Consider the following 10,275-nt stretch of genomic DNA (forward strand, 5'->3'; position numbering starts at 1 on the left):
TGTTACGACCCTTAGGAGTGGAAGGAAAGTTGATAATAAGGTCGGCATACCTGAAAGTGAACATGCTGTAGTTCACCCTTATGAGCCAGAAAATGAGGAGACTGATAGAGTCTCCAAAGAGACCAATGAGGGTCCTGATGAGCCCGTCTTTGTTCCCAGAGCCCCGTTCCCCCAGCTGCTAGTTATGAATAAGAGGGAGTCCAACTTTAATGATATATTTGAGGTTTTTAAGCAGGTTAATATCAACCTTCCATTATTAGATACAATTAGGCAGATTCCCTCTTATGCCAAGTTCCTTAAGGACTTGTGTACGCGAAAGCGTAAGCTCAGTGTCCAGAAGAAAGCCTTCATAGCTAGTCACGTGAGTTCTATTATTCAGAATACCACTACTCCTAAGTATAAAGACCCAGGGTTCCCTACCATTGCTTGTACAATAGGTAAGTACCGTGTTGAGAAAGCATTGCTTGACTTAGGAGCCAGTGTGAACTTACTGCCATACCATGTGTACCTTAAGCTAGGACTTGGTGAGATGAAACCTACCCAGATGACACTTCAGTTAGCTGATAGGTCCGTAAAAATTCCTCGTGGTGTGATCGAGGATGTTCTCATAGAGGTTGACAAGTTTATTTATCCAGTGGATTTTATTATCCTAGATACCCAACCTGTCCCTGACCCAGAGAACCAAATACTAGTGATTTTAGGTCGCCCGTTTTTAGCCACATCTAATGCGATCATAAACTGTCGAAATGGTATTATGAATCTATCTTTTGGTAATATGACTATTGAGTTGAATATTTTTAATGTCAATAAGCTACATTCTAAGCTAGATGACACGTGCATTGAAGAGGTCAACATGATAGGAACCTTAGTTCCGAAGTCTGTACCAAACACCGAATCGGAAGATCCATTAGAGAGTTGTCTAGCCCGTTTTAGCATGGATTTCGACGATGATAGCAACATTGAACAAGTAAATGCTCTGTTGGATTCTATTCCTATGTTAGATACCGATATATGGAAATCTAGGTTTGAACCATTACTAGATACTGAATCTACCTTAAGCCCTTATTCCGAAGAGCCTAAAGATCCTCCTAAGTTGGACCCCAATTATGCATTTGTAGGCTCATCTGAGATTTTGCCTATAACTTCCGATTTGGATAGTGATCATGAAATTAGGCCAGTAACCGTGCTTCAACACAATAAGGAAACCCTAGGGATGACCATAGAGGATATGAAACATATAAGTCTTATAGATAGTATACCTCAAAAGAATTTAGAGGATGAACCACCTGATTATAACTCAGAGAAAGCAATTGACCTTTTTCAGGAACCGGATGGTCTAGAAATTAGGAATAATGTGACTAGTTTATGTAGAGATACCCAAAACTCTAAGTTTGGGGGTAGTGAACTAGAAGAAATTCAAGCCATAGTTAAAGGTCTTACGGAGAATAGTGATTACCCTAAATTTGGGGGTAGAGATTGTCAATTATCCCCAGTAGAAGTCCCTAACTTGGGACTCAAGCCTAGTGCATCTGAGGTATCGCTTGAGTCTATTCAGACTCCACAACCTGATCCGCCTGATACTTTTCAGGAGGAAATCCATATATTAGAAACCCGTTTTTCGGATGAATCTATTTTTCAAGACACTCTTATGAAGCCCAACTGGAGGGTCTGGATAGATCCGGTTGTCTTGCAAGAAACCTTAGATGAGGATGTGCTCCTTCTGTTCATTTTTCTGAACCAGTGCAGTTGTCTCATATTGGTGTTAGCTCTATTTGGTATTATGGACCCACAACTCTTTCGGCTATTGGTATATGACTTTGGAAGGTGAAGATCCTTTTTGAGGTATTTGATGTCTGGCTGAAGACTTTAAACTTAACACTTCTTGGGAGGTAACCCAATCTCATGCAACATGGTAATATCTTTCCTTAACTCTTTTTCTTCAAGTGGTAACAGTTTCTCCTTGTTCAAGCTTTTAATTTTATCTTTAGAACATTGAGGACAATGTTAGATTTAAGTTTGGGGGTGGGGAAGAAACTTTTTGTTAGTTTTAAGTTGCAATAAATAAACTCCAGAGCCTAGAAATTTACGCCTATTAAGGATAGCACTAACCAATCTAAGTGGATGGAAACATTTTTGTTTTAGGAGTTGAGGAACCAATCTGACTAGATGGAAACATATATAGAGTCTATTCATAAAAGCACAGAGCTCAGGTGTTAGAAATAACATGATAGTTTCGCCATATCTCGTCGAGTCCTTTTCACTTTCTATTTTTAGTTTTCTTTTTCAAGTGATTTGGTGGGGCACACGATTCAAGTTGTTACCTTTGCTAGGGTGAAATAGAGTGACTGAGTTATCAAAAAAAAAAAAAAAAGACCGGACCAGTTAGACCAATCGGAATAAGTATTAACACTTGGATAGCAATATGCGTGTGTTCTCCCTGTTTCCGTCGCCTAAACAAGCATGGAATGCAGGACCCATGGGAACTATCGTGTAATCTGCTGACAAGAAGCATGCGCTTGGATCAAAAAGATCTATTCATGCCGTTAAGTTAAAAAAAAAAAAAAAGGTTATTGTTATGTGTAGTCAACTGCTGGTTCCCTTGTATTTGCCAGTTTGTTGATCTAGATTTAAGTTATTGACCACTGGTTCCCTTGTATATGCCAGTGTGTTAATATTAGTCAGACCGGTATCTCAGTCATTTAGGTTAGGTTCATCTTGGCAGAGGCCTTCAGACAGATATGGGAAACACCGTTCACTTTTCAACCATCTACATTTTTCTTTTTCCATCTTCTTAATCTTTTCATGTGATTAGTCTGACTCCGAGTATGATGTCCATTGTGAAACTATCTTAGTAGAGCTCTGTCACTTATATGAATTTTAGTATGCTTGAGTGCAAACTCGTGTACAACAATTGGAATTTCGCATCAGGGTTCTTCCTCTTAGAGTCAATAATTGTATGCCAACCAAGGAGGTTCTTTAGTGCTTTCCAAGGTTCTGCGTAGATAGCTAGGGTCTAGAGCATTGGTTTTTGCGGGTACACCTCTGATAAACCCACCCGAGATTAACTCGGTCACTTTTCAAGAATAAATTTTGCTCGAGGACTAGCAAATAATAAGTTTGGGGGTATTTGATAGACACATTTTTGTGTCTAATTTGATCTCAATACTATATATTGTTGGCACTCGATTTTGTACTAATTTTGTTATTTTATGTATTTGTAGGTATTTTTTGGAATTTTCGGCTCGAAAAGTTGATTTTGGCACCCGGAGGACAATTGTTATTCGGACTCTCGCTTTTGGATAAGGGGTAACCTAATTACTAAGGGGCACCCCAGGTCACCCCAAGGCAGCTGCTATTCGCAACCCAGTTCAGGATAGGGGTACACCCTTTCTTCTTCGTTTGAAAACTGAAAATTGGCGGGAAACGAAGAACAGTTCTGCATGATGTTTGATCGAGAAAATGAAGAAGTTGGAATGCGATTCAATCGCTGAAAATTGGCATAAAGATGTGATATGACATAGGGAAGACATTTTGGGCATCGAATTTGATCGACATTGGCTGGAAAGCTCGTTTTAATTCACGAGCTCAAAACAGAGCAACGTGAACTGAACACGAGCTCAATCGTGTTTCTGCTATGCATGGAGTGATGTGGAGGATCGGGAAAGCTTCTGAGGCGTGGAGAAGCTGATTAGAAGCGTACATGGAGTGAGTTAACGTGTGGAGAATCTAAATTTGGTAATTATTCCTATTTCTGGGCAGCGAGCAATTAGAGGATTAATGGGAAATTATACGCATTGATGTTAGTATTTTTGGGCTCCAAAACACTATAAATACTAGCCTAATTCGTCGAAAAGAGGTTGGAAAGTCATTGGGAGAGATTTAGAGCCGAGAGAATCAAAATAAGAGGTCGACCGGCGAAGAAGTTCTGCTGCTGCTCAGCCAAGAACACGAAGAACATTGTACAGTCCAGGAGAGTCGCTGACTAGTGTCGCATATTTCCGACAACTCTCAGTTCCTTTCCCGCGACTTCGGTGTTGTGCTTACAACACTTCTAAAGTGCCGTTGTTACCTGACGCTTTCTGTGGGTCGCAAAGAACGGTCTTAAAACGATTTTCTTCTTATTTCATCATTTGTAATCAACTTTTGAGCATTAATAAAATCTTTTGAGATGTATTACACCATGATGAGCTAAACCCAATCCCAGGGGTGACGGAGGAAGCCATTCACACAATATTTATGTGGTAATTGTTATTTATTTAATTTTTGCAATATTTTTATATGATTAATTGCATTGAAAAAAAATGATTTAAATGGTTTTTTATTAATCAATTGTATTTTCTCTTGATAATGCATGCTTAGTTTTTTACTCTTGATGCATTATGCTTGCGACTAACATTTGATATTTTGGAAATCTGCTTTTGGAAATTATTAAGAATCAAATCAATTGTTTAATTTGCATAACTAAAAATTAAATAACATTACATAAATATTGTTGAATGGTGGAATCTTCACCTCTATTTTTTCTCCATAAAAATTCACATCACTTTGTTTAATTTTGTTACATTTCTAAGTTTTTAAAAAAAAAATCTATCTTCACAAGTCTGAAAAGAACCCTGTTTTAAAACCACTATCTACAACAACTTTTGAAAATACATCAATAACACTTGTGCCTGTCGAAATAGGTTGAAAACCTATTTATACAAGTCATGATTGAGCGCACCCTGATCTCATAGGAAGTGGAGACAGTTAAGTAGTGGAGAAGTGGGGTTGTGTAAAAAGTGGCGACCATCACGTTTCCGTCATGAGGGAAGACTGGTCATCCTTACACCCACTACTCTCTTACTGCTTTAAACCGTCCGCCCTTTCCTGACACTTTCTCGTAATGGGCGCATTGCCCGCCACACACTGTAAGACGCCAGACCAATACCCTGATGAACATCCCTCATGACATGTTTGATGTCTCGAGTATTTTCGTGGAAAATATGCAGCAAGCTGCTGAATGGGTCTTATTTATAAGACCTAGTTATTTTGACCAATTACGCGCAAGCTAGGTGGTGGGTGGTTATGTATAGCGAGCCAAGTCATGAGACTTGCCGCAAAGAATAACATGTGGCACTATTATCTTAAATAACTAAGTTATTTGTGAAACCGATACCCATAAAATATCATAAGTACTCGATGCATGTAAAGCATCTCTTTTAAGCAAGCAGCTCAAAATAACCGATGCATGTGAAGCATCATTGTATAGAGCCTGTCTTGGTTGGTCGCGGAACCTAGCGTCTTAAAAGGAGCGTGACCGACCTTTCAGGGAACTGCTGTGAGCTATTTATGCATGCCAAAGGTAGCCGGTCAATCCCTATAGGAGAGTGATGGATGGTATCCATTTTCACATCCTATTGGTTGGTCCAAGTTAAATCTAGACTGGTTAAATTGGCTACCCAAACTGGATGGCTGAGATGATTTGTGGCAGTTATTGGTTGCCGCTAATTTATTTTAAGACTTTTATAAGAAGCGCGGCCAGCCATCTTCGGGCAACCGTTTAGGAGCCACATGGGTAGGCCGCGGCGCGACCGATTGTTCCTTATGGAAGAGGAGCGGCCAATGGTCACGACGACATTTTGTTGAACGCTTAGAATTGGAGTTTGGCTGGCCGATTCGTTTGGCGAAGTTGGGCGGTCGAGATGATTTGCGGAAGTTAATGGTTGCCGTTGATTTATTTAGGTTTTAGAAAAGCCGCGTGGCAAACCTATTTTGGGCTAACGGTTTTTGGTGTTAGCCGCGCGCTGGGAGTTGTTCGACCGACCAACACAATAGTCGGGTCGTGGGTGAACATATCCGCACCTTTCCTGTTGATTGAGATTGAATCTAGGCCAGTCAATTCGGATGGCGAAGTTGGGAGACCAAGATCTTTTTGTGGCAGTAATGTAATGCCGCTTAATAGAAACTAGGGTTTTGTAACTCGTGTAGCCAACTGTTTTGGTAAACGTTTAGTGGCTCCGCTTGCGAGTCGTAGAGATGCCGATCGGCCTAGACATTAGTAGGCCCGTCAGTGTACACGATGACGCTTGTATGACCATATTAGGAGGAGACTAGGTTTGATAAATCGACTGGCCAAAACGTGCGGTCGTGATCGTTTTAAGACTGACATGGGAAGCCTTTATTAAATTCCTTAAGGAATTAGGTGTGTCGACCAACCAACTTCCAACTTTATTTAAAAGTTCGTATGACGCATTTGAAGCGATCTGATTGGTCAATGGGAAAGAGGGACGGCAAGCGGCAACATGGAGTGTGGACGATCGGCCACGAGCGACACCTGTTGGAGAAGATCGGCCGACCAATTGGCGTGGCCATGCCTCCCTTTGCTGCTACTTTTACTTACCGCAGTTCCTCTTTATTTCTTGTTTTCTGATTTTGGTAGGATCTTGCTCCTACTAGTTCCATGTTGGATCAATTTCCTAGTGTATCTAGGATTAGTTTCGACCAATAGGGTTCGAAATATCACGCATGGCGCAAAAAACCTAATTTTTGCAAATTTATAAAATTAGGTTAAAGAGCTGAATTTTGCGGGTTGCCGCAAAATCAATCAATTTTTGGTGAGTTTTGCATACTGATACAAAAAAACACTAATTTAATATCAAACGCAGCATAACTTTGCGTGCCTCTGATTGAGTTTTTCCACATGCGTCTTAATCCTGACACTTTGGGAGATTCATGCTACTCGGCTGGGAGCGAGCATTAGTCTTCATGTCATGTCAGTATTAAGAGTTCAACTGGGGAACATGGCATAGAATAAATACTCAGAAATTTACAGAATATTTGGGATTGTTGCTACACGCATGATAAATTTCATATAAATATACTGAATTTCTCAATACATATGTAAGTAAAGAGGCCTGGGCACTCGTCACTTTTAATTGGCTCAATCTTCTTTGCAGAATGATGGCGCATTAAATACAAGATTTTGCAATTTTAGCCCTGAACTAAAAACCACCATCAACACTTAATTGAAAGATTCTCAATTTATTTCGGTACATGATCACCTTGAGTACCAAAAAGTATCTTTAAACAATAAATGATAAGACTTAATGCTCATGTTCAAAGTATGTTGACATCTTTACACAACAAATTCTAATTCCGAAACTAAACAAGTTCATCAGGAAAATATGTAATTCATGGAAAAACGGATTTGCATCTTGGAATCGGTTCTACCATACTTCCAAACAAGTTTAGAATTGGTTCTACCAAAATTCCAAGACTACTATGTGATCTGTCATAGCAAGTCACAATAGTTAGTTGTGATCGGTCATACCAAATCACATACATGGGTTCTGATCGGTTACACCAATTACATGGATCGGTTCTACCTAAACATGGTACCTATTTGTGATTGTTCATACTAGTCACTAGGATCGGTCATCCCAATTACAAGGCTCGGTCACACAACCTTTTATGATTGGTCACACCAATTACAAGGATCGATCATACCATCTCATGGTGATTACTTAGGATGAAATACACCAATTACTAGAACCGGTCATACCAAATCATAAGTCTAGGTATTGTGATCGGTTATACCAAGATACATAACCTGAGTTAAGATTGGTATTTATGGGTGAAAACTGTTTCTGCTGATTTTGGTAATTTCTCGTGTGTGGATGGGAAACGAATCTATACCCTAAACAATGCACTGCACGGCAGTACTTTTGATTCGAGAGATCAATCTGTACAATCCTGGCCAAAACCAAGAAATGGCCATTCCAGGCTTGTTTCGGTCACAAAGTGAAGGAGAAAGGTTGGTCTTAGGGAGGGAAGCGAAGAGAGTGTTGAGACCAGAATAGTTGATTATGAAGGTGTGGTTGTTTATGACTTGTATCTGAAAGTAGAACTGGCTAGCAGAATGGAAAGCTACCAGGTGATTTCTAGATATTGTGTTGTTGCCGACTAAAACTTGTTCTTTGGTGAAAATAGGTGAAGCCTATTTATACAAGTCATATTGAAACGTACCCTAGTATCGTAGGAGGTGGAAACGATTGAGTGGTGAAGAATAGATAACGTGTAACCGTCCGATGTTATGCTTCCATGATGAGGGAAGTGAATTCGTGTAACCGTCAGTCTATGCTTCCATGATGAAGGTAATGAATTGTTTACACCGTTTTTTTTCAGCACCACTAATTGTCCTACTTCATGACACTTTCTTGTAACGGGCGCATTGCACGCCACACGTTGTAAACCGCCAGACCAATACCCTGATGAGTATCCCCAGTTTGTCACATGTTTGATGTCTCGTGTGTTTTCGTGGAAAACGTGTAGCAGGTTGCTATGTGTGGCAAGTCAAAGTCAGGAGATTTTGCCATAGGAAAATAACATGTGATGCTATTAGGCTTGCCTTGGTCGGCCGCCTAAAACTTGCCACAAGTCCGTCAGTTTGGTGGCGAACTTGAATGGCTGAGATTACATCTCATGAGGAAGGGTAGTTGTTGATTATGGCCACATCTTTGTTGTGTAGCAAAGTGGCGCCATTAACATAGTGGCGCCTGGCGTAGCCGTGGCGTAACAGGTTGCATGGGGCTTGCCGCAAGTCCGTCATTTCAGTGGCGAACTTGGATGGCTGAGATTGCATCTCATGAGGAAGAGTGACCATTGATTATGGCCGCATTGTTGTATATCGAAGTGACGCCATTGGCATAGTAGCGCCTGGTGGAGCCATGACATGGCGGCATGCTGGTAGCCGTGGCATGGCGGCATGCTAGTAGCCGTGGCATCGCGACATGCTAGTAGTCGTGGCATGGCGGCATGTCGGTGGAGTTGTGGCATGGCCAAAGCTAGGTTTTGACGCCGTGGTAAGAATTAGGGCTTGGCGGCGTGGCCAAGGCTAGGATTTGGCGTCGTGGTAAAATTAGGGCTTGGCGGCGTGGTCAAGGCTAGGATTTGGCGCCGTGGTAAGAATTATAGCTTGACGGCGTGGCCAAGGCTAGGATTTGGCGGCGTGGTAAGAATTAGGGATTGGCGGCGTGGCCAAGGCTAGGATTGGGCGTCGTGGTAAGAATTTGGGTTTGGCGGCGTGGCCAAGGCTAAAGTGGCATGCTACCGCGGCAGAGTGGCATGTTGGCTTGCCGATCAATATGTTGTTGTGGTAATGCGCGTTTGGCTTGCCAGTATGGTGGCGCGGCAGGGTGCGTTTGGCCTTTAATGTATGGTGGCAAGTTCCGAGTGACTTGATTGGCCAAGGAAAGATCCGGCCAAACATAAGGCGCGGCTACACTTCTGGTGAAGGTGTAGGGGCTTTAGAGCGACCTGATTGGTCGATTAAAAGAGGGCCGACCAAGCATGGGCGTGGATATACTTCTGGTGAGAGTGTGGCGGCTTTAGAGCGACCTGATTGGTCGATGGGAAGTGGGGCCGGCAAGTATGGGCCCAGCCACAACTTATGTGTGCGTGGATAATTTGAGGCGACACGATTGGTCGAGAGAAAAGACCGGTTTAGGAAGGGGCTTGGCCAATGGCAAGTGGCGCCAGTTGGCCTAAGGCATGACCACGCCTCCCTTTGCTGCGGCGGCTCCCTGTTTTCTGATTCTGAGCAAGGTTTTGCACCTGATAATCCATGGCGGATTGATTACCTAGTTTGCTTAGGTTTAATTTCTACGAGCAAGGTCTGATATACTGCGCGAGGCGCAAAACCCTAACTTATGTAAGTTAGTCAGGGCAATTGATTGAATTCTATGTGTTGACACATAGTTCTTTTAAGTTCATTGCCAGAGAGCAGCATGCTTTTTCTGATTGAACACCTTAGGCAAAGACCTTATCCTTGATATTTGGAAATTCGTGCTACTCTGCTGCGAGTGAACACAAATTGTCATGCCATATAAACATTAAGGGTTCAGCCGAAGAACATAGCATAGAAGGCATTCAAAGGAACTTATATTAAGTGAATATAGGCGAGTCGCCGAAATTTACAGAACATCTGGGATGGTTGCTACATTCGCCAGTTTGGATAAATTTCATGTAATTATGTTGAACGACTCAATAAATATGCCGGTGGAGAGCTCAGCACTCACGGCACCGTTATCTTACAAAGTGACGTCACATCAGATGCAAGGTTTTACGATTTCAACCCTAAGCTAAAAACCACCATCAACAATTGGTTCTACCAACTCACACATATTGTTCATCCAAAGAATATGCAATGAATAGCCGGACTAATATACCTATTGATTTCCCTTTCAATTCATGAAACAAGTTCACCAATCTACTTCATTTAAACAAGTGTAAAACATC

This window comes from Papaver somniferum, chromosome 10, assembly GCF_003573695.1.
Source record: "Papaver somniferum cultivar HN1 chromosome 10, ASM357369v1, whole genome shotgun sequence".
In the NCBI taxonomy this organism is placed as follows: domain Eukaryota; kingdom Viridiplantae; phylum Streptophyta; class Magnoliopsida; order Ranunculales; family Papaveraceae; genus Papaver; species Papaver somniferum.